Below are 24,165 nucleotides of genomic sequence, written 5' to 3'. Positions count from 1 at the left end.
ATTTACTACATCCTATATGTGATATAGTTTCTCCTATAATTGCTCTTTTATGTCTCCATGAAATTATGTATAATCTAGCTACACAGCGCACAATTACCAGCATGACGTGATTCTGCTCAAAACGCATCACTGGCCACCTTTACCACCCACTTCACTCGGGAAGTAGGTGGCTGCGGGCGGGCAGCTCCGGGAGACTTGCCCACTCTTCCGGAGGAGAGTCATCAGAGATTCTGGGGCCTCCTAAACATTCTGGGAGAGTAATGAAGTCGTAAAAGGCTCCTGGTTTATTACATAACTTCATCCTAATCCAACATCTAAATTAAATAATGTCTAATCATTACTGAAGTAGAAGAAAGAAAACACTTTTACAGCTTAATTTTAAGCTGTTATGTGCTTAAATAACTGTATATAGGCTTTTATAGGCTATTTACTCAGACTGTGCTATTTATCTCAAAATTTTCAAAAAGGGCCTTGGAAATATGTGACACAGTTAAAAATAGGATTTTAAATACCTACCGGTAAATCCTTTTCTATGAGTCCGTAGAGGATGTTGGGCACTCTCAAAAGACCATGGGGTATAGACAGGAGACATGGGCACTTTAAGACTTTCAAAGGGGCGTGACCTGGCTCCTCCATCTATATCCCTCCCCAGACTCAGTTTGGAACTGTGCCCGGCGAGACGGACATTACGAGGAAAGGATTTAACAAACAAGGTGAGCCAACACCAGCTCACGCCATAAGCATGCCGTATAACATGGCAGATAACTGAACACATGTCAACAGACATGGACAAAACCTCAGCAACAAGCTGAAGAAAAACCCCAAAACACAACCTGTGTGTAACCAGAACTAAACTGCAGATACAGTACGCACTGGGACGGGCGCCCAACATCCTCTACGGACTCATAGAAAAGGATTTACCGGTAGGTATTTAAAATCCTATTTTCTATTTCGTCCTAGAGGATGTTGGGCACTCTCAAAAGACCATGGGGTTTATACCAAAGCTCAATAGATGGCGGGAGAGTGCGGATGACTCTGCAGCACCGATAGACCAAATTTAATGTCTTCATCGGCCAAGGTACAAACTTGTAGAATTTAGCAAACGTGTTCGACCCCGACCAAGTAGCAGCTCGGCAAAGTTGCAATGCCGAGACACCCCGGGCAGCCGCCCAGGACGAACCCACCTTCCTAGTGGAATGGGCCTTCACTGATTTCGGCAACGGCAAGCCTGCCGTTGAATATACCTGCTGAATCGTCTGACATATCCAGTGGGCAATGGTCTGCTTGGAAGCAGGAACCCCAATCTTATTGGGAGCATAAAAAATAAACAGAGACTCTGTTTTCCTCAATGGAGCGGTCCTGGCTACATAAATCTTTAAAGCTCTGACCACATCCAGAGACTTATTCTCAGCCAAAGCGCCAGTAGCCACTGGCACCACAATAGGTTGGTTGATATGAAAAGAGGAAACCACCTTTGGCAGATTGTTGCCGAGTTCGCAACTCTGCTCTATCTTCATGGAAAATTAAATAAGGGCTCATGTGAGACAAGGCCGCCAACTCTGACACCCGCCTTGCGGATGCCAACGCCAACAAAATGACAACTTTCCAAGTGAGAAATTTTAACTCCACGCAAAGGTTCAAACCAATGTGACTGAAGGAACGATAATAGGACGTTAAGGTCCCAAGGTGCCACAGGGGCACAAAAGGAGGTTGGATGTGCAACACCCCTTTCACAAAGGTCTGCACTTCAGGAAGTGAGGCCAATTGTTTCTGAAAGAAAATGGACAAGGCAGAAATCTGCACTTTAATGGAGCCTAATTTAAGGCCCGCATCCACTCCATTATGTAGAAAATGGAGAAAACGTCCAAGGTCAAATTTCTCCACTGGAGCTCTCTTGGACTCGCACCAGGAAATATATTTCCTCCAAATACAGTGATAGTGCTTTGACGTCACAGCCTTCCTGGCAAGAATAAGAGTAGGTATAACTTCACTGGGAATACCCTTCCAGGCTAAAATCTGGCGTTCAACCGCCATGCCGTCAAACGTAGCCGCTGTAAGTCTTTGTGGACGAACAGCCCCTGCCGCAGCAGGTCCTCGCGAAGAGGAAGAGGCCAGGGATCGTCGACTAGTAACATTTGAAGATCCGGGTACCACGTTCTCCTTGGCCAATCTGGGGCTACAAGGAGCGCTGGAATGTTTGTTCTTTTTAGAAGTCTCAACACCTTTCGGATGAGAGTAGGGAGGCCAATCCCGGGATCGGGATCGGCGGGATCCCGGGATTTGGGCCCAAAAATGCCGGGATTTGAATCCCGGGATTGGAGCTTCCAATCCCGGGATTCAAGGGATTACAGTGCGCATGTGCGGGAGGGTGGGTGTAAGTAATGACACTTACTATTAGGCGGGCGGCCGCCATGGACAAGCTGAACGCGGCAGCACTTCAAATGCAGCGCCGGCCGCCAGCCAATTAGAGCTGGCGGCTCGGCAGCCAATCAGACGCCACTGCTGCGACCGCTTCCCTGATTGGCTGCCGGTCCGCCAGCTCTGGTTGGCTGGCGGCCGGCGCTTCATTTGAAATGCTCCAGCGTTCAGTGAGTCCATGGCTGCCGCGGCCACCCGCCTAATAGTAAGTGTCATTACTTACACCCACCCTCCCTCTCGCGCCGCTACCAACCCTTCCGCGCCGCTACCTACATCCTCCCTCCCGCACCACTACCTACACCCACCCTCCCGCACTGCTACCTACCCCTCCCTACCTCCCGCACCGCTACCCACACCCTCCCTACCTCCCGTACCACTACCTACACCCTCCCTACCTCCCGCACCACTACCTACACCCTCCCTCCAGCGCTGCTCCCTACAACCTTCACTGGTCCCTACTGCAATCCCGGGATCCCGGGAATCCCGGGATTGACCGTTTTTCAATCCCGAATCCTGGGATTGAAAAAACGGCTCGACATTGGCCTCCCTAGATGAGAGGAAGCGGAGGGAAAATGTACACCGACGGAAACACCCAGGGTGTTGTCAGCGCATCCACTGCCTCCGCCTGAGGGTCCCTGGACCTGGAACAATACCTCAGAAGTTTTCTGTTGAGGCGAGACGTCATCATGTCTATATGGGGAACCCCCCATCGAACTGTGATCAGTGCGAAGACCTCCTGATGGAGGCTACACTCTCCTGGATGAAGGTCGTGTCTGCTGAGGAAGTCTGCTTCCCAGTTGTCCACTCACGGAATGAATATTGCTGAGAGAGCGCTTGTATGTTTTTCGGCCCAACGAAGAATTTTCGTGGCTTCTGCCATTGCTGCTCTGCTTCTCGTGCCACCTTGGCGGTTGATGTAAGCCACTGCCGTGACATTGTCCGATTGGATCAGAACCGACAGGTTACGAAGAAGATGTTCCGCTTGTAGGAGGCCGTTGTAAATGGCTCAGTTCCAGAACGTTTATGTGAAGATGTGTTTCCGGACTTGACCATCTTCCTTGGAAGCTCACCCACAGAGTGACTGCCCCCCAACCTCGGAGACTTGCATCCGTGGTTACCAGGATCCAGTCCTGGATCCCGAACCGGCATTCCGCAAGGAGGTGAGAGCTGTGGAGCCACCACAGAAGTGAGACTCTGGTGTTGGGAGATAGAATTATCCTCCGGTGCATATGAAGGTGGGATCCGGACCATTTGTCCAACAGGTCCCACTGGAACACTCTGGCATGGAACCTCCCAAACTGGAGGGCCTCGTATGCCGCCACCATTTTTCCCAGCAATTGAATGCATTGATGAATGGAGACCATTTTCGGTTTTAGCAAGAGTTTTACCAGACTCTGAATTTCCCGAGCTTTCTCCATGGGGATGAACACTCTCTGTTGGACTGTGTCCAGTATCATGCCCAAAAACGCCAACCGGGTTGTCGGGATTAACTGTGATTTCGGCAAGTTCAGGAGCCAGCCGTGCTGTTGTAGAATTGACAGGGATAGTGCAATGTCCTGCAACAATTTGTCCTTGGACCTCGCTTTTATCAGGAGATCGTCCAAGTACAGGATAATTGTAACCCCTTGCTTGCGCAGGAGAACCATCCTTTCTACCATTATTTTGGTGAAAATCCTCGGAGCCGTGGATAGACCAAACGGCAATGTCTGAAACTGGTAGTGCGTATCCTGGATAGCAAACCTCAGGAAACTTTGATAAGGAGGATAAATGGGGACATGAAGGCGTCCTTGATGTCCAATGAGACCATGAATTCCCCCTCCTCCAGACTGGAGATCACCGCTCTGAGAGACTCCATCTTGAATTTGAATTTCACCAGGAAGAAATTTAGAGATTTCAGGTTGAGGATTGGTCTTACCGAGCCATCCGACTTCGGCACCACAAACAGGCTTGAATAAAACCCCTGCCCCTGCTGTGCCAGGGGTACCGGGACCACAACCTGATTTTGACACAAGTTTTGTACTGCACCGCAGACCAGAGCCCTGTCCGGAAGCGAAGCTGGTAAGGCTGATCTGAAAAAATGGTGAAGGGGAACGTCTTGAAACTCCAGTTTGTACCCTTGGGACACAATACTCAATACCCAAGGGTCTAGACCCGAACGAACCCAGACCTGACTGAAAAGCTTTAGGCATGCCCCCACTGGTGCGGGCCCCTGTAAGGGAGACCTGGCGTCATGCGGTGGATTTGGCAGAAGCCGGGGAGGACTTCTGCTCTTGGGAACCCGAGGATGCGGGTACCTTCTTGCCTCTTCCTCTACCTCTGGTAGCCAGGAAGAAGTTTCCTCGGCCTCTTCTATACTTGTTGGGCCGAAAGGACTGCATTTGATAATGTGGCGGTTTCTTCTGTTGCGTAGGAACAGAAGGTAAAAAGGTAGATTTACCCGCGGTAGCTGCTGATACTAAATCAGTAAGACCGTCCCCGAAAAGTTCACCTCCCTTAAAAGGAAGAGACTCCATATTTCTCTTGGAATCAGCATCAGCATTCCACTGGTGAGTCCAGAGCGCCCGCCTAGCCGCAACGGACATAGCATTCGCCTTAGCACCTAGCAGGCCAGCATCCCTTGCAGCCTCTTTCAAGTATGCAGCTGCATCTCTGATATAACCAAGCGTTCCCTGGATGTTATCTCTATCCAGAGTATCCCAATCAGAAGACAAAGTGTCTGCCCACTTTTCAATAGCACTACTGACCCACACAGACGCAATAAGAGGCCTGAGCAGCGTCCCTGTAGTAGTGAAAATAGCCTTTAGGGTAGCCTCCTGCTTACGGTCCGCCGGCTCCTTAAGGGCCGCCGATTGGGCTGTAGGGAGGGCTATCTGTTTTGACAAACGCGCCAGGGCTTTGTCTACTGTGGGGGGATTTTCCCACGTATCCCTATCAGACTCGGGAAAGGGGTATGCCACCCTGATCCTTTTAGGAATCAGAAATTTTTTATCAGGCCTGTTCCTAATGCTATCAAAGAGAGCATTCAGTTCGAAACAAGGATGAAAGGTAACCGAGCGCTTCTTTTCCTTGTAAATAAGGACCCTGGTTTCAGGTGTAATAGGGTCCTCATTAATATTCAAGATATCTTTGACAGCAACAATCATATACTGAATACTCTTAGCCAATTTAGGGTCCAACCTAGAATCAGCATAATCGACATCGGCCTCCGAGTCCGTGTCGGTACCCGTGTCAACTAACTGGTCAAAACTACGCTTGTGCGACCCCGCAGGGTCTTGCATTTGTAGTAAAGCGTCCTCCACTGATCTTTTCCACACCTGGGATTGAGATTCAGACTGATCAAATTTTTGATTTAATGACGTGATACTAGCATGCAAGGCATTCAATGTAGTTAACCAATCTGCAGTCGGCGGTGCCGACAGGGCCACCCCCAAAATATTTGGTGTCCCTGATAAATTATCCCCCGAAGAAGGATAATCTGCCTCCGACATGTCGACTACTCAGAGACAGCACACACACCAAGCCTGTGAGGGAACACAAAGGGAAATAGCCAGCTCACACCCCAGCGCCAAATAAGCAGGTCTGACCACACTAATAAATGTCCCAGAGCTGCTGCGCTTTACTTATAATAAATAAATATGCCCCCCACCCTTGTTTTGAGCCCCCTGGTACTTGCTGCGGGTGAGGAAGGACCAGCGACTTCACTGAGGAGGAGGAAAATGGCGCCAGTGAGCAGTGAGGAAGAAGCCCCGCCCCCAACATGGCGCGCTTCGTCCCGCTTAATTTTATATATTTATCCTGGCGGGGGTATTGCGGACAGTGCCTGGGCACTGAATATCATGGCCAGCCAGTTTATAGAGGTAACAAGCTCCCCAGGGAGCACCCCCCAGCGCCCTGCACCCAGCGGTGTGACCTGAACGGGAGCCTGGCACGCACTGAGCAAGCCGCTGTGCGGTACCTCTTATATGCCGTCTTCTGACTTCTGGCTGAAGAGGGGGGACGGCAAGCTGTAGGAGGGAGCATCCAGGAGAGCCCGGCGTTCATCTCCCCTCAGGAGCTGAAGGCATCCTGTCAGCAGCAGCAGAGCCCTGAAACTCATTAGAAGTGGGTCTAGACTGCTCTCCCCTCTTTCCCACGAAGCAGGGAGTCTGTAGCCAGCAGATCTCCCCAAAATAAAAAACCTAACATTAAGTCTTTTCAGAGAAATTCTAAGAGCTCCCCGAGTGCCCTGTGTCTCATCCGGGCACATTTCTAAAACTGAGTCTGGGGAGGGATATAGAGGGAGGAGCCAGGTCACGCCCCTTTGAAAGTCTTAAAGTGCCCATGTCTCCTGCGGCTCCCGTCTATACCCCATGGTCTTTTGAGAGTGCCCATCATCCTCTAGGACAAAATAGAAAAGATGTTCCACGCTCTATTATCTGTAAATGAAAGTGCTACTGACACAATTGCATTATATTACCAATACTGTTGTTTTTTGGTAAAGTCCCAGAGTGCTCTGCAGCCCCTGACAGCGCTTGACAGAAGTGCACGTGAGAACAGTGGTTAAGGAAGAAGGGCCCTGCTTGCATCAGATTGTAATCTAATGTTAATGCTGGAAGCATATATTATTTATATTCAACAGCATGTTCACGTTGACATTGCAAACAGAGGCCCTGATTGCCAGTGTATCTGCTCATGCAATGATCACCCTGAACTGGACAAGGCCTTATACATTTATTTAAGCGCCACAATGGAATGCTGCACTCTGAATTGCATAAAAGACAAAAAAGCGGACAAGGAGCTAACTTGTGAATTGGAAATACTAGGAAGGAAGACACAATGCAAGAAAGGGTCATAAGTAGACACGGAAAGGCACATACATGTATACTAGGATCAGAAAACCAGGATACCAAGGGACACATAAAGATGGGAAAACCAGGAAGGACACAATGTGATTCACAAGGAAAGAGGCCATGGGGGATATATCAAGCACAGAAAAACGTGTGGTCTTCTGTTTGCCGGCGGCCTGACTCCGGACGACTAGCATACCAGTGCCGGAATCCCGACCGCCGGCATACCGACATCTTTTCTCCCTCTTGGGGTCCACGACCCCCCTGGAGGGAGAATAGATAGCGTGGCGAGCGTAGCTCGCCCGCAAGGGGCTCATTTGTGCTCACCCAGCTGTCAGTATGCTGGCGGTCAGGATTCCGGCGCCGGTATGCTGGTCGCCGGGAGCCCGGCAACCGGCATACCCTACCACACCCGAGAAAGACAAACTAACAGAAGTACAGTACCAGTCAGAAAGCTAAAGCTACAGTTTTGGGGAAGCGACACAAAGAAATCTCACCTAGTTTGCCAGAAAATCTAAAATACCTTACAAAAAGGAATCAAAATCAGGCGCTTCAATAATTAAAAACCTAAAGACCACAAATATTATCTATTGCTGGCATAAGTAGCAGCTCTCATAAGGTAATCTGATATCCCAAGGTAAACTAACAAAAACTATAATATATAAATATATAGTAAAAGAGAGCGCATAATGCGCTCTCTTTTACTATATAGTTTGCCAGAAAGCATGTGGGAGACCCTTATAACAAGTGGGGGAAGATTTAATGGTCAAACGAGACCTCAGTCCCTTTGAGAATCTACAGAATTTGCCAACAATAAAAAATACTAAATTTGGACATGGCCAGAACCTTTCAACCATAGGTTAGGAGCATAATAAACATCATAATTGGTGCGTCATTTGACTGAAGAATGTTATATGCAGCTACATGATATAGCAGGACCAGCTGAAGTTCAAATTAAAGGTGAACATGTTTCAGAGGTTCATAGCAAAAATCAAGATTTTGTTTATCCAAATTAGTGTGTATATTCACTCAGTAATAATTAGTAAATGTGACTACTGTATCTGGATAACAATATGGGAAAGGTTTGTGCATGACGTACTGATGTAGTTAAAAAAGCTGTGTTAAACCAACAAAATGTCCCTTTTTAAATTAATTATACTTAATAGAACAAAAAATAAGATTTTACTTACCGGTAAATCTATTTCTCGTAGTCCGTAGTGGATGCTGGGGACTCCGTAAGGACCATGGGGAATAGACGGGCTCCGCGGGAGACATGGGCACTTTAAGAAAGACTTTAGATTCTGGTGTGCTCTGGCTCCTCCCTCTATGTCCCTCCTCCAGACCTCATTTAGAGAAACTGTGCCCGGAAGAGCTGACAGTACAAGGAAAGGATTTTGGTAATCCAGGGCAAGATTCATACCAGCCACACCAATCACACCGTATAACTTGAGATAAATATACCCATTCAACAGTATGAAAAACAACAGAGCAACAGGTCCAACCCTGATGCAACCATAACATAACCCTTATTGAAGCAATAACTATATACAAGCATTGCAGAAGAAGTCCGCACTTGGGACGGGCGCCCAGCATCCACTACGGACAACGAGAAATAGATTTACCGGTAAGTAAAATCTTATTTTCTCTAACGTCTTAGTGGATGCTGTGGACTCCGTAAGGACCATGGGGATTATACCAAAGCTCTGGGATCGGACGACGAGGGTGAGATCCTGTGTACGATCCCTCTGGAGCTAATGGTGTCCAGTAGCCTAAGAAGCAGGACCTAGCTTCAGAGAGTAGGGCTGCTTCTCTCCCCTCTGTCCCACGATGCAGGGAGTCTGTTGCCAGCAGAGCTCCCTGAAAATAAGATTTTACTCACCGGTAAATCTATTTCTCGTAGTCCGTAGTGGATGCTGGGACTCCGTAAGGACCATGGGGATTAGCGGCTCCGCAGGAGACTGGGCACAACTAAAGAAAGCTTTAGGACTACCTGGTGTGCACTGGCTCCTCCCACTAAGACCCTCCTCCAGACCTGTTAGGATACTGTGCCCGGAAGAGCTGACACAATAAGGAAGGATTTTGAATCCCGGGTAAGACTCATACCAGCCACACCAATCACACCGTATAACTCGTGATACTATACCCAGTTAACAGTATGAAATATAACTGAGCCTCTCAACAGATGGCTCAACAATAACCCTTTAGTTAGGCAATAACTATAAACAAGTATTGCAGACAATCCGCACTTGGGATGGGCGCCCAGCATCCACTACGGACTACGAGAAATAGATTTACCGGTGAGTAAAATCTTATTTTCTCTGACGTCCTAAGTGGATGCTGGGACTCCGTAAGGACCATGGGGATTATACCAAAGCTCCCAAACGGGCGGGAGAGTGCGGATGACTCTGCAGCACCGAATGAGCAAACTCTAGGTCCTCCTCAGCCAGGGTATCAACTTGTAGACTCTTACAAAAATGTTTGAACCCGACCAAGTAACAGCTCGGCAAAGTTGTAAAGCCGAGACCCCTCGGGCAGCCGCCCAAGAAGAGCCCACTTTCCTCGTGGAATGGGCTTTTACAGATTTAGGGTGCGGCAGTCCAGCCGCAGAATGTGCAAGTTGAATCGTGCTACAGATCCAGCGAGCAATCGTCTGCTTAGAAGCAGGAGCACCCAGCTTGTTGGGTGCATACAGGAGAAATAGCGAGTCAGTTTCTTGACTCCAGCTGTCCTGGAAACATATACTTTTCAGGGCCCTGACTACGTCCAGTAACTTGGAATCCTCCAAGTCCCAAGTAGCCGCAGGCACCACAATAGGTTGGTTCACATGAAAAACTGATACCACCTTAGGAAGGAATTGGGAACGAGTCCTCAATTCCGCCTTATCCATATAAAATACAGATAAGGGCTTTTGTATGACAAAGCCGCCAATTCTGATACACGCCTGGCCGACGCCAAGGCCCACAGAATGACCACTTTCCACGTGAGGTTTTATTATAGCTCCACGGATTTAAGTGGCTCAACCCAATGCGACTTCAGGAATTCCAACACCACATTGAGATCCCACGGTGCCACTGGAGGCAAAAACGGGGGCTGACTATGCAGCACTCCCTTAACAAAAGTCTGAACTTCAGGCAGTGAAGCCAGTTCAATTTTGGAAGAAAATCGATAGAGCCGAAATCTGGACCTTAATGGAACCCAATTTTAGGCCCCTAGTCACCTCTGACTGTAGGGAGTGCAGAAATCGACCTAGCTGAAATTTCTCCTTTGGGGCCTTCCTGGCCTCACAGTACGCAACATATTTCCGCCATATGTGGTGATAATGGTTTGCGTTCACTTCTTTCCTAGCTTTAGATAGCGTAGGGATAACTTCCTCCGGAATTCCCTTTTCCTTCAGGATCCGGCGTTCAACCGCCATGCCGTCAAACGCAGCCACGGTACGTCTTGGAACAGACAGGCCCCCTGCTGCAGCAGGTCCTGTCTGAGCGGCAGAGGCCATGGGTCCTCTGAGATCATTTCTTGGAGTTCTGGTTACCAAGCTCTTCTTGGCCAACCCGGAACAATGAGTATAGTTCTTACTCCTCTCCTTCTTATTATTCTCATTACCCTGGGTAAGAGAGGCAGAGAAGGGAACACATACACCGACTGGTACACCCACGGTGTTACCAGAGCGTCCACAGCTATCGCCTGAGGGTCCTTGACCTGGCGCAATATCTTTGTAACTTTTAGTTGAGGCGGGACGCCATCATGTCCACCTGTGGCCTTTCCCAATGGTGTACAATCATTTGGAAGACTTCTGGATGAAGTCCCCACTCACCCGGGTGGAGGTCGTGTCTTCTGAGAAAGTCTGCTTCTCAGTTGTCCACTCCGGGAATGAACACTGCTGACAGTGCTAACACATGATTTTCCGCCCATTGGAGAATCCTTGTGGCTTCTGCCATCGCCATCCTGCTTCTTGTGCCGCCCTGTCGGTTTACATGAGCGACCGCCGTGATGTTGTCTGACTGGATCAGCACCGGCCGGTGTTGAAGCAGGGGTCTAGCCTGACTTAGGGCATTGTAAGTGGCCCTCAGTTCCAGAATATTTATTTGTAGGGAAGTCTCCTGACTTTTCCATAGCCTTGGAAGTTCCTTCCCTGTGTGACTGCCCCCCAGCCTCGAAGGCTGGCATCCAGGACCCAGTCCTGTATGCCGAATCTGCCCCCTTAGAAGATGAGCACTCTGCAGCCACCACAACAGCGACACCCTGACCCTTGGAGACAGGGTTATCCGCCGATGCATCTGAAGATGCGACCCGGACCACTTGTCCAACAGATCCCACTGGAAAATCCTTGCATGGGACCTGGCGAATGGAATTTCTTCGTAAGAAGCTACCATCTTTCCCAGGGCTCGCGTGCATTGATGCACCGACACCTGTATACGTATTAGGAGGTCTCTGTCTAGAGACAACAACTCCTTGGACTTCTCCTCCGGGAGAAACCTTTTTTATCCTTTTCTGTGTCCAGAACCATACCCAGGAACAGTAGACGCGTCGTAGGAACCAGCTGCGACTTTGGAATATTCAGAATCCAGCCTTGCTGTTGTAGCACTTCCCGAGATAGTGCTACTCCGACGAACAACTGCTCCCTGGACCTCGCCTTTATAAGGAGATCGTCCAAATACGGGATAATTATTTCGGCCATTACCTTGGTAAATACCTCGGTGCCGGGGACAGACCAACGGCAACGTCTGGAATTGGTAATGACAATCCTGTACCACAATATTGAGGTACTCCTGGTGAAGAGGGTAAATAGGGACATGCAGGTAATCATCCTTGATGTCCAGTGATACCATGAAATTCTCCAGGCTTGCAATAATCGCCCTGAGCGATTCCATTTTGAACTTGAACCTTCGTATATAAGTGTTCAAGGCTTTCAATTTTAGAATGGGTCTCACCGAACCGTCTGATTTCGGTACCACAACATTTTGGAATAGTAACCCCGGCCCTGTTGAAGGAGGGGTACCTTGATTTCACCTGCTGGAAGTACAGCTTGTGAATTGCCTCCAGTACTACCTTTCTCCGAGGGCAGCAGGCAAGGCTGATGTGAGGTAACGGCGAGGGGGAGTCGCCTCGAACTCCAGCCTGTATCCCTGTGATACTATTTGCAGAACCTAGAGATCCACCTGTGGGCAAGCCCACTGGTCCCTGAAGTTCCCGAGACGCGCCCCTACCGCACCTGTCTCCACCTGTGGAGCCCCAGCGTCATGCGGTGGACTCAGAGGAAGCGGGGGAAGATTTTTGATCCTGGGAACTGGCTGCTGGTGCAGCTTTTTCCTTCTTCCCTTGTCTCTGTGCAGAAAGGAAGCGCCTTTGACCCGCTTGCTTTTCTGAAGCCGAAAGGACTGTACCTGAAAATACGGTGCTTTCTTAGGCTGTGAGGAAACCTGAGGTAAAAAATTTTCTTCCCAGCTGTTGCTGTGGATACGAGGTCCCAGAGACCATCCCCAAACAATTCCTCACCCTTATAAGGCAGAATCTCCATGTGCCTTTTACAGGCAGCATCACCTGTCCACTGCCGGGTTTCTAATACCCTTCTGGCAGAATGGACATTGCATTAATTCTGGATGCCAGCCGGTACATATCCCTCTGTGCATCCTTTATATATAAGACAACGTCTTTAATATGCTCAATGTTAGCAAAATATTATCCCTGTCTTAGAGTATTAATATTATCTGACAGGGTATCAGACCACGCTGCAGCAGCACTATTTATGCTGAGGCAATTGCAGGTCTCAGTATATAACCTGAGTGTGTATATACAGACTTCAGGATCGCCTCCTGCATTTTATCAGCAGGTTCCGTCAAGGTGGCCGTATCCTAAGACGGCAGTGCCACCTTTTGACAAACGTGTGAGCGCCTTATCCACCCTAAGGGATATCTCCCAATGTGACCTATCCTCTGGCGGGAAAAGGGTACGCCATCAGTAACTTTTTAGAAATTACCAGTTTCTTATTGGGGGAACCCACGCTTCTTTACACACTTCATTCATTCATCTGATGGGGGAACAAAACACTGGCTGCTTTTTCTCCCCAAACATAAAACCCCTTTTCTCGAACGTCCTAAGTGGATGCTGGGGACTCCGTAAGGACCATGGGGAATAGCGGCTCCGCAGGAGACTGGGCACAAAAGTAAAGCTTTAGAACTACCTGGTGTGCACTGGCTCCTCCCCCCATGACCCTCCTCCAAGCCTCAGTTAGATTTTTGTGCCCGAACGAGAAGGGTGCACACTAGGTGGCTCTCCTGAGCTGCTTAGTGAAAAGTTTAGTTTTAGGTTTTTTATGTTCAGTGAGACCTGCTGGCAACAGGCTCACTGCATCGAGGGACTAAGGGGAGAAGAAGCGAACTCACCTGCGTGCAGAGTGGATTGGGCTTCTTAGGCTACTGGACATTAGCTCCAGAGGGACCGATCACAGGCCCAGCCATGGATAGGTCCCAGAGCCGCGCCGCCGGCCCCCTTACAGAGCCAGAAGACAGAAGAGGTCCAGAAAATCGGCGGCAGAAGACGTCCTGTCTTCAACAAGGTAGCACACAGCACTGCAGCTGTGCGCCATTGCTCTCAGCACACTTCACACTCCGGTCACTGAGGGTGCAGGGCGCTGGGGGGAGGGCGCCATGAGACGCAATAAAAACACCTTGGATGGCAAAAAAATGCATCACATATAGCTCCTGGGCTATATGGATGAATTTAACCCCTGCCAGAATACACAGAAAAACGGGAGATAAGGCCGCCGAGAAGGGGGCGGAGCCTATCTCCTCAGCACACTGGCGCCATTTTCCCTCACAGCTCCGTTGGAGGGAAGCTCCCTGGCTCTCCCCTGCAGTCACTACACTATAGAAAGGGTTAAAAAAGAGAGGGGGGCACTAATTACGCGCAGTATTAAAAATACAGCAGCTATAAGGGGAAAAACACTTATATAAGGTTATCCCTGTATATATATAGCGCTCTGGTGTGTGCTGGCAAACTCTCCCTCTGTCTCCCCAAAGGGCTAGCGGGGTCCTGTCCTCTATCAGAGCATTCCCTGTGTGTGTGCTGTGTGTCGGTACGTTTGTGTCGACATGTATGAGGAGAAAAATGATGTGGAGACGGAGCAGATTACCTGTAATAGTGATGTCACCCCCTAGGGGGTCGACACCTGAGTGGATGAACTGTTGGAAGGAATTACGTGACAGTGTCAGCTCGGTATAAAAGACAGTGGTTGACATGAGACAGCCGGCTACTCAGCTTGTGCCTGTCCAGACGTCTCATAGGCCGTCAGGGGCTCTAAAGCGCCCGTTACCTCAGATGGCAGATATAGACGCCGACACGGATACTGACTCCAGTGTCGACGGTGAAGAGACAAATGTGACTTCCAGTAGGGCCACACGTTACATGATTGAGGCAATGAAAAATGTTTTACACATTTCTGATAATACGAGTACCACCAAAAAGGGGTATTATGTTCGGTGAGGAAAAACTACCTGTAGTTTTCCTGAATCTGAGAAATTAAATGAGGTGTGTGATGATGCGTGGGTTTCCCCCGATAACAACTGATAATTTCTAAAATGTTATTGGCATTATATCCTTTCCCGCCAGAGGTTAGGATGCGTTGGGAAACACCCCCTAGGGTGGATAAAGCGCTCACACGCTTGTAAGAACAAGGGCTCTACCCTCTCCTGAGATGGCCGCCCTTAAGGATCCTGCTGATAGAAAGCAGGAGGGTATCCTAAAATGTATTTACACACACACTGGTGTTATACTGCGACCAGCAATCGCCTCAGCCTGGATGTGCAGTGCTGGGTTGGCGTGGTCGGATTCCCTGACTGAAAATATTGATACCCTAGATAGGGACAGTATATTATTGCCTATAGAGCATTTAAAAGATGCATTTCTATATATGTGTGATGCACAGCGGAATATTTGCCGACTGGCATCAAGTCTAAGTGCGTTGTCCATTTCTGCAAGTAGAGGGTTATGGACACTACAGTGGTCAGGTGATGCGGATTCCAAACGGCATTTGGAAGTATTGCCTTATTAAGGGGAGGAGTTATTTGGGGTCGGTCTTTCAGACCTGGTGGCCACGGCAACAGCTGGGAAATCCACGTTTGTACCCCAGGTCGCCTCTCAACATAAGAAGACGCCGTATTATCAGGCGCAGTCTTTTCGTGGGCAAGGGGGCAAAAGGTTCCTCATTTCTGCCCCGTGACAGAGGGAGAGGAAAAAGGCTGCAGAAATCAGCCAGTTCCCAGGAACAGAAGCCCTCTCCCGCCTCAGCCAAGCCCTCAGTATGACGCTGGGGCTTTACAAGCAGAATCAGGCACGGTGGGGGCCCGTCTCAATGAATTTCAGCGCGCAGTGGGCTCACTCGCAAGTAGACCCCTGGATCCTTCAGGTGATATCTCAGGGGTACAAATTGGAATTCGAGACGTCTCCCCCTCGCCGTTTCCTAAAGTCGGCTTTACCGATGTCTCCTTCTGACAGGGAGGCAGTTTTGGAAGCCATTCACAAGCTGTATTCCCAGCAGGTGATAATCAAGGTACCCCTCCTGCAACAGGGAACGGGGTATTATTCCACACTGTTGTGGTACCGAAGCCGGACGGCTCGGTGAGACCGATTCTAAATCTAAAATCTTGAACACTTACATACGGAGGTTCAAATTCAAGATTGAGTCACTCAGAGCAGTGATTGCGAACCTGGAAGAAGGGGACTACATGATGTCTCGGGACATCAAGGATGCTTACCTTCATGTCCCAATTTACCCTTCTCACCAAGGGTACCTCAGGTTTATGGTACAGAACTGTCACTATCAGTTTCAGACGCTGCCGTATGGATGGTCCACGGCACCCCGGGTCTTTACCAAGGTAATGGCCGAAATGATGATACTCCTTCGAAGGAAGGGAATTTTAGTTATCCCTTACTTGGACGATTCCCTGATAAGGGTAAGATCCAGGGAACAGTTGGAGGTCGGTGTAGCACTATCTCAGGTAGTGTTGCGGCAGCACGATTGGATTCTCAATATTCCAAAATCGCAGCTGATTCCGACGACTCGTCTTCTGTTCCTAGGGATGATCCTGGACACAGTCCAGAAAAAGGTGTTTCTCCCGGAGGAGAAAGTCAGGGAGTTATCCGAGCTAGTCGGGAACCTCCTATAACCGAGCCAAGTCTCAGTACATCAATGAAATGGTTCTGGGAAAAATGGTGGCTTCCTACGAAGCAATCCCATTCGGCAGATTCCACGCGAGAACTTTCCAGTGGGACCTGCTGGACAAATGGTCCGGGTCGCATCTTCAGATGCATCAGCGGATAACCCTGTCACCAAGCACAAGGGTGTCTCTCCTGTGGTGGTTGCAGAGTGCTCATCTTCTAGAGGGCCGCACATTCAGGACTGGGTCCTGGTGACCACGGATGCCAGCCTGCGAGGCTGGGGAGCAGTCACACAGGGAAGGAATTTCCAGAGCTTATGGTCAAGCCTGGAGACATCACTTCACATAAATATCCTGAAGCTAAGGGCCATTTACAATGCTCTAAGCTCAGCAAGACCTCTGCTTCAAGGTCACCCGGAGTTGATCCATTCGGAGAACATCACGGCAGTCACCCACGTAAACAGACAGGGTGACACAAGAAGCAGGAGGGCAATGGCAGAAGCTGCAAGGATTCTTCGCTGGGCGGAAAATCATGTGATAGCACTGTCAGCAGTATTCATTCCGGGAGTGGACAACTGGGAAGCAGACTTCCTCAGCAGACACGACCTCCACCCGGGAGAGTGGGGACTTCACCCAGAAGTCTTCCACATGTTTATAAAACTCGACAAGTATTGCGCCAGGTCAAGGGACCCTCAGGCAATAGCTGTGGACGCTCTGGTAACACAGTGGGTGTACCAGTCAGTGTATGTGTTCCCTCCTCTGCCTCTCATACCCAAGGTACTGAGAATTATAAGATGGAGAGGAGTAAGCACTATATTCGTGGCTCCGGATTGGCCAAGAAGGACTTGGTAACCGGAACTTCAAGAGATGCTCACGGAGGATCCGTGGCCTCTACCTCTAAGAAGGGACCTGCTCCAGCAAGGACCCTGTCTGTTCCAAGACTTACCGCGGCTGCGTTTGACGGCATGGCGGTTGAACGCCGGATCCTGAAGGAGAAAGGCATTCCGGATGAAGTCATTCCTATCCTGATCAAAGCCAGGAAAGATATAACCGCAAAACATTATCACCGCATTTGGCGAAAATATGTTGCGTGGTGCGAGGCCAGTAAGGCCCCGACGGAGGAATTTTTCAACTAGGTCGATTCCTACATTTCCTGCAAACAGGAGTGTCTATGGGCCTGAAATGGGGGTCCATTAAGGTTCAAATTTCGGCCCTGTCAATTTTCTTCCAAAAAGAACTAGCTTCAGTCCCTGAAGTTCAGACGTTTGTGAAAGGGGTACTGTATATACAGCCTCCTTTTGTGCCTCCAGTGGCACCTTGGGATCTAAATGTAGTTTTTGGGTTCCAAAAGTCACATTGGTTTGAACCACTTAAATATGTGGAGATAAAATATCTCACATGGAAAGTGGTCATGCTGTTGGCCCTGGCCTGGGCCAGGTGCGTGTCAGAATTGGCGGCTTTATCCTGTAAAAGCCCTCATCTGATTTTCCATTCGGACAGGGCGGAATTGAGGACTTGTCCTCAGTTTCTCCCTAAGGTGGTTTTCAGCGTTTCACCTGAATCAACCTATTGTGGTGCCTGCGGCTACTAGGGACTTGGAGGACTCCAAGTTGCTAGACGTTGTCAGAGCCCTGGAAATATAGGTTTCCAGGACGGCTGGAGTCAGAAAATCTGACTCGTTGTTTATTCTGTATGCACCCAACAAGCTGGGTGCTCCTGCTTCTAAGCAGACTATTGCTCGTTGGATTTGTAGTACAATTCAGCTTGCACATTCTGTGGCAGGCCTGCCACAGCCAAAATCTGTAAAAGCCCATTCCACAAGGAAGATGGGCTCATCTTGGGCGGCTGCCCGAGGGGTCTCGGCTTTACAACTTTGCCGAGCAGCTACTTGGTAAGGAGCAAATACGTTTGTAAAATTCTACAAATTTGATACCCTGGCTGAGGAGGACCTGGAGTTCTCTCATTTGGTGCTGCAGAGTCATCCACACTCTCCCGCCCGTTTGGGAGCTTTGGTATAATCCCCATGGTCCTTACGGAGTCCCCAGCATCCACTTAGGACGTTAGAGAAAATAAGAATTTACTTACCGATAATTCTATTTCTCGTAGTCCGTAGTGGATGCTGGGCGCCCATCCCAAGTGCGGATTGTCTGCAATACTGGTACATAGTTATTGTTACCAAAAAATCGGGTTATTGCTGTAGTGAGCCATCTTTTCTAGAGGCTCCTCTGTTATCATGCTGTTAACTGGGTTTAGATCACAAGTTATATGGTGTGATTGGTGTGGCTGGTATGAGTCTTACTCGGGATTCAAAATCCTTCCTTATTGTGTACGCTCGTCCGGGCACAGTATCCTAACTGAGGCTTGGAGGAGGGTCATGGGGGGAGGAGCCAGTGCACACCAGGTAGCTCTAAAGCTTTACTTTTGTGCCCAGTCTCCTGCGGAGCCGCTATTCCCCATGGTCCTTACGGAGTCCCCAGCATCCACTACGGACTACGAGAAATAGAATTATCGGTAAGTAAATTCTTATTTTATGTGGTACTTGGGTTCATGTCAGAAAATGCGTAACACATTTTTCATTGCCGAGATCATGTAACGGATGTTCCTAGTGGATTGTGTATATGTCTCAACCTCGTCGACACTGGAGTCAGACTCTGTGTCGACATCTGTGTCTGCCATCTGAGGTAACGGGCGTTTTTTTAAGCCCCTGATGGCCTTTGAGACGCCTGGGCAGGCGCGGGCTGAGAAGCCGGCTGTCCCACAGCTGTTACGTCATCCAGCCTTTTATGTAAGGAGTTGACACTGTCGGTTAATACCTTCCACCTATCCATCCACTCTGGTGTCGGCCCCACAGGGGGCGACATCCCATTTATCGGCCTCTGCTCCGCCTCCACGTAACCTTCCTCATCCAACATGTCGATACAGCCGTACCGACACACCGCACACACACAGGGAATGCTCTGACTGAGGACAGGACCCCACAAAGTCCTTTGGGGAGACTGAGAGAGAGTATGCCAGCACACACCAGAGCGCTATATAATGCAGGGATTAACTCTATAACTGAGTGATTTTTCCCCAAGTAGCTGCTTGTATACATATATTGCGCCTAAATTTAGTGCCCCCCCTCTCTTTTTAACCCTTTGAGCCTGAAAACTACAGGGGAGAGCCTGGGGAGCTGTCTTCCAGCTGCACTGTGAAGAGAAAATGGCGCCAGTGTGCTGAGGGAGAAGCCCCGCCCCTTTTTCGGCGGACTTTCTCCCGCTTTTTCTGGAATACTGGCAGGGGTAATTTTACATCTATATAGCCTCTAGGACTATATATGATGTAGATTTGCCAGCCAAGGTGTCATATATTGCCCTCAGGGCGCCCCCCCCAGCGCCCTGCACCTATCAGTGACCGGAGTGTGAGGTGTACATGAGCAGCAATGGCGCACAGCTGCAGTGCTGTGCGCTACCTTGGTGAAGACCGAAGTCTTCTCCCGCCGATTTTCCGGACTCTTCATGCTTCTGGCTCTGTAAGGTGGACGGCGGCGCGGCTCCGGGAACGAACACCAAGGTCAGGTCCTGCGGTCGATCCCTCTGGAGCTAATGGTGTCCAGTAGCCTAAGAAGCCCAAACTACCACCTGTTAGGTAGGTTCGCTTCTTCTCCCCTTAGTCCCTCGCTGCAGTGAGTCTGTTGCCAGCAGATCTCACTGTAAAATAAAAAACCTAAATATACTTTCTTTCTAGGAGCTCAGGAGAGCCCCTAGTGTGCATCCAGCTCAGCCGGGCACAAGAATCTAACTGAGGTCTGGAGGAGGGTCTTAGTGGGAGGAGCCAGTGCACACCAGGTAGTCCTAAAGCTTTCTTTAGTTGTGCCCAGTCTCCTGCGGAGCCGCTAATCCCCATGGTCCTTACGGAGTCCCAGCATCCACTTAGGACGTCAGAGAAAATAAAAAACCTAACAAAATACTTTCTCACAGCAAGCTCAGGAGAGCTCACTGAACAGGACCCAGCTCGTCCGGGCACAGTCTCAAACTGAGGTCTGGAGGAGGGACATAGAGGGTGGAGCCAGAGCACACCAGAATCTAAATTCTTTCTTAAAGTGCCCATGTCTCCTGCGGAGCCCGTCTATTCCCCATGGTCCTTACGGAGTCCCCAGCATCCACTAGGACGTTAGAGAAATATTATTTTCTGCAAATAGTACACTACTGGCGAGTGTCTTGATTAGATGGTTAGAAACACTGTCTGAAGGTGCATACACACAGTGAGATTCGGGCTAACCCCGATTCTCACTATGCGACGGAGGCTAGGTCGGCATCGCAAGCACATAATGACTGTGCTTGCGATATGGACTTTGGGGGTCATTCCGAGTTGATCGCTTGCTAGCAGTTTTTAGCAGCCGTGCAAACGCATTGTCGCCGCCCACCGGGGAGTGTATTTTTGCTTTGCAGAAGTGCGAACGCTTGTGCAGCAGAGTGCCTGCAAAATCATTTTGTGCAAAACAAGACCAGCCCTGTACTTACTCTTCGTGGGCGTTGATTCTAACGACGGAGGGACGGCTTTTGACGTCACACACCCGCCCAGCCACGTCTGCGTTTTTCTAAGCATTCCCTGAAAACGGTCAGTTGACACCCAGAAACGCCCACTTCATGTCACTCTTCCTGCGTTCAGCCGTGCGACTGGAATGTTCGTTACACTCTGTGCAAACCCACGATGCTCATTGTACCCTTACGACGTGCCTGCGCATTGCATACGCAAACGCAGAAATTACGATTTTTAGCCTGATCGCTGAGCTGTGAACAACGGCAGCTAGCGATCAACTCGGAATGACCCCCTATGTGCGATTTTGGCTAAGTATCTTTTCTACGAGATAGTCAAAATTGACTTACCTTCACAGTCTATCTAGGCTTGCGATGCCGAACACTTGGGACCGCACATCGGCATCGCATCGGATCGTCAGAATCGTAAGAAAATATATCACCGTGTGTACACACCATAACAAACTACATCTTATACCTAAGAAAAAAAATATTTTCCCATTTGTTTTCTAAATCCTGTCATTTTACAAATGAGACTTGCAGAGTATAACATACATGTATCCACAGTACCCTCTAGTGTCCTTACAAATTACTGAAGTAAGGAAAGAACTACAGCAGGGGTGGCCAACCAGTCAGAGGCAAAGAGCCAGGAAAGATCCATAGGCAAGAGCCACTATCATGCATGCACAAAAAATGGGGGCGTGGCCTAGTTGTCACAAAGCCATGTCCCATTTTTGTGCGAACACCTTTCGGTATGACATTTGTAGGAGTGTGACCTTGTGTCATAACCCCGTTTAGTCATGTTGTACAGTACCACAAACATATAAAAATGCCAAAAAATGGGTGCCCCCACAGTGCCAGATACATATATGCCCCCAGTACCAGATACATATGTCCCCAGAGTGCAAGATACATATATGCCCCACAGTTCAAAATACATATGTCCCCACAGTGTCAAATACATGTATGCCCCCACAGTGCCAAATACATGTATGCCCCTACAGTGCCAAATACATATGCCCCACAGTGCCAAATACACATGTCCCCCCAGTGCCAGATACATGTCCCCACAGTGCCATATATGCCCCCAGTGCAGGTACACATATCCCCACAGTGCCAGATATGCCCCCAGTGCAGATACACATGCCCCCACAGTGCCAGATATTCCCTCAGTGCAGATACACATGCCCCCACAGTGCCAGATATGCCCCCAGTGCCAGATACACATCCCCACAGTGCCAGATATGCCCCCAGTGCAGATACACATGCCCCCACAGTGCCAGATATTCCCCCAGTGCAGATACACATGCCCCCACAGTGCCAGATATTCCCCCAGTGCAGATACACATGCCCCCACAGTGCCAGATATGCCCCCCAGTGCCAGATACACATCCCCACAGTGCCAGATATGCCCCCAGTGCAGATACACATGTCCCCACAGTGCCAGATATGCCCCCAGTGCAGATACACATGTCCCCACAGTGCCAGATATGCCCCTAGTGCCAGATATACCCACACAGTGCCAGATATGCCCTCAGTTCAGACACACATGCCCCCACAGTGCCAGATATGCCCCCAGTGCCAGATACACATCCCCACAGTGCCAGATATGCCCCCAGTGCAGATACACATGCCCCCACAGTGCCAGATATTCCCCCAGTGCAGATACACATGCCCCCACAGTGCCAGATATGCCCCCAGTGCCAGATACACATCCCCACAGTGCCAGATATGCCCCCAGTGCAGATACACATGTCCCCACAGTGCCAGATATGCCCCCAGTGCAGATACACATGTCCCCACAGTGCCAGATATGCCCCTAGTGCCAGATATACCCACACAGTGCCAGATATGCCCTCAGTTCAGACACACATGTCCCCACAGTGCCAGATATGCCCCTAGTTTCAGATATACCCAAACAGAGCCATATATGCCCCCAGTGCAGATACACGTGTCCCCACAGTGCCAGATAAGCCCCCACAGTGCCATATATGCCCCCAATGCCAAATATGCCACCAGTGCCAGGTATGCCCCCATTGCTGATACACATGCTCCCACAGTGCCTAACCCCCCCCCCCCCCAAAAAAAAGTGCTGCTCACTGCGCTGCTCAGCTGCTGCTGTGAGGGGAAGGAGAGCGCAGCATGCGCCTCTCCTACCCCTCAGTCTCTGGCGGAGGTGTCTATCTTCAATTCGTCGCCGGTCCTTGAGCCAATCAGGGCTCATGGTCCGGCAGCCAATCAGGAGCCTCAGCTGTCGGTCTGCGGGCTCTGATTGGCTCACGGGCCGGTGGCAAATTGAAGATAGACACAGCCCCTGGAGACCTGTCTGTGTGCCGGCCTGTGAGTGTCAGGCAGCGGTGGCCAGGAGCGTATCGAGCCACATGCGGAGGATGAAAGAGCCATGGGTTGGCCACCGCTGAACTACAGTATAGCAACTACACTATCTGACAGGATGCAGTCAAGATGCCGGCTGTCTGCAACATGGCAGCCGGAATCCTGACACCCTTCAAAATCCCAACATCGGAACTCCGAATGGGCCAGGATACCAACGCCGGAATCCCGACAGCCGGCATCCTGGCCGTAAGTATAGCTGCAAGGATAGGTTTAAGGTCGGGTGAAGGAAATTTAGGAATCATGCAGGCGAAGGGGTTCGGTTTAGGCTGCGGGGACGGTGGGTTAGGCACCCCCCAGGTGAGGCTCGGGTCAGGCTGCGGGGGAGGGTTAGGTTTAGACAGTGGGGACAGGGGTTAGGTTTAGGCATCTCCGGGGGTTGGTTAGAGTTAGGCACTAAGGAAGAGGTTAGGATTAGGCTGCGGGTAGGGATGGTTAGGGTTTTGGGGGGGTGGGGAAGGGTAGAACACCCTTTACTCACCGGTCAGTGTTCTTAACCAAAAAAACGTAACAAAATACTGACGCCGTGCTCTCGTGCACCGGTATAACATACTGATTCCTATCTGACATATTTATTTCCCTTTTTATTTTATTTCTGCAGCATTCTTTGTAGTTAGCAATGGCAGGCTGGCAAATCTAGTGGGAACCCCGGTATTAAATGAGCGTCCCAATAAAAATGCTGAAACTTTATGGAGGAGCTCCCACAAGTTATGGAAAAGGCCAGGCTCTCCCACTACAGGGCCGTCTTTTCGTATGGGCTCAATGGGCTCTTGCCCAAGGGCCCCAGGGGTATAAGGGCCCTAGGCTGATAGCCTCTTTCCAGGGGTACCAGATTTTTGATAATCGGCCCTGGGGAAC

At 49.8% G+C, this 24,165-nt stretch overlaps 1 protein-coding gene across 1 annotated transcript in view; it reads right to left on the bottom strand.

Moving 5' to 3' along the window:
• The window catches only part of LOC134948437 (uncharacterized), a 261,952-nt gene extending 240,609 nt beyond the window's left edge, over positions 1-21,343 (bottom strand). Inside the window, exon 1 of the mRNA XM_063936399.1 lies at positions 21,268-21,343. The gene's annotated coding sequence lies outside the window, so the exon portion shown is untranslated. The remainder of the gene's footprint in view (positions 1-21,267) is intronic.
• Between the last annotated feature and the right edge of the window lie 2,822 nt (positions 21,344-24,165).

This window comes from Pseudophryne corroboree, chromosome 8, assembly GCF_028390025.1.
Source record: "Pseudophryne corroboree isolate aPseCor3 chromosome 8, aPseCor3.hap2, whole genome shotgun sequence".
Taxonomy (NCBI): domain Eukaryota; kingdom Metazoa; phylum Chordata; class Amphibia; order Anura; family Myobatrachidae; genus Pseudophryne; species Pseudophryne corroboree.
This window is presented reverse-complemented; position numbering and strand designations above follow the sequence as displayed.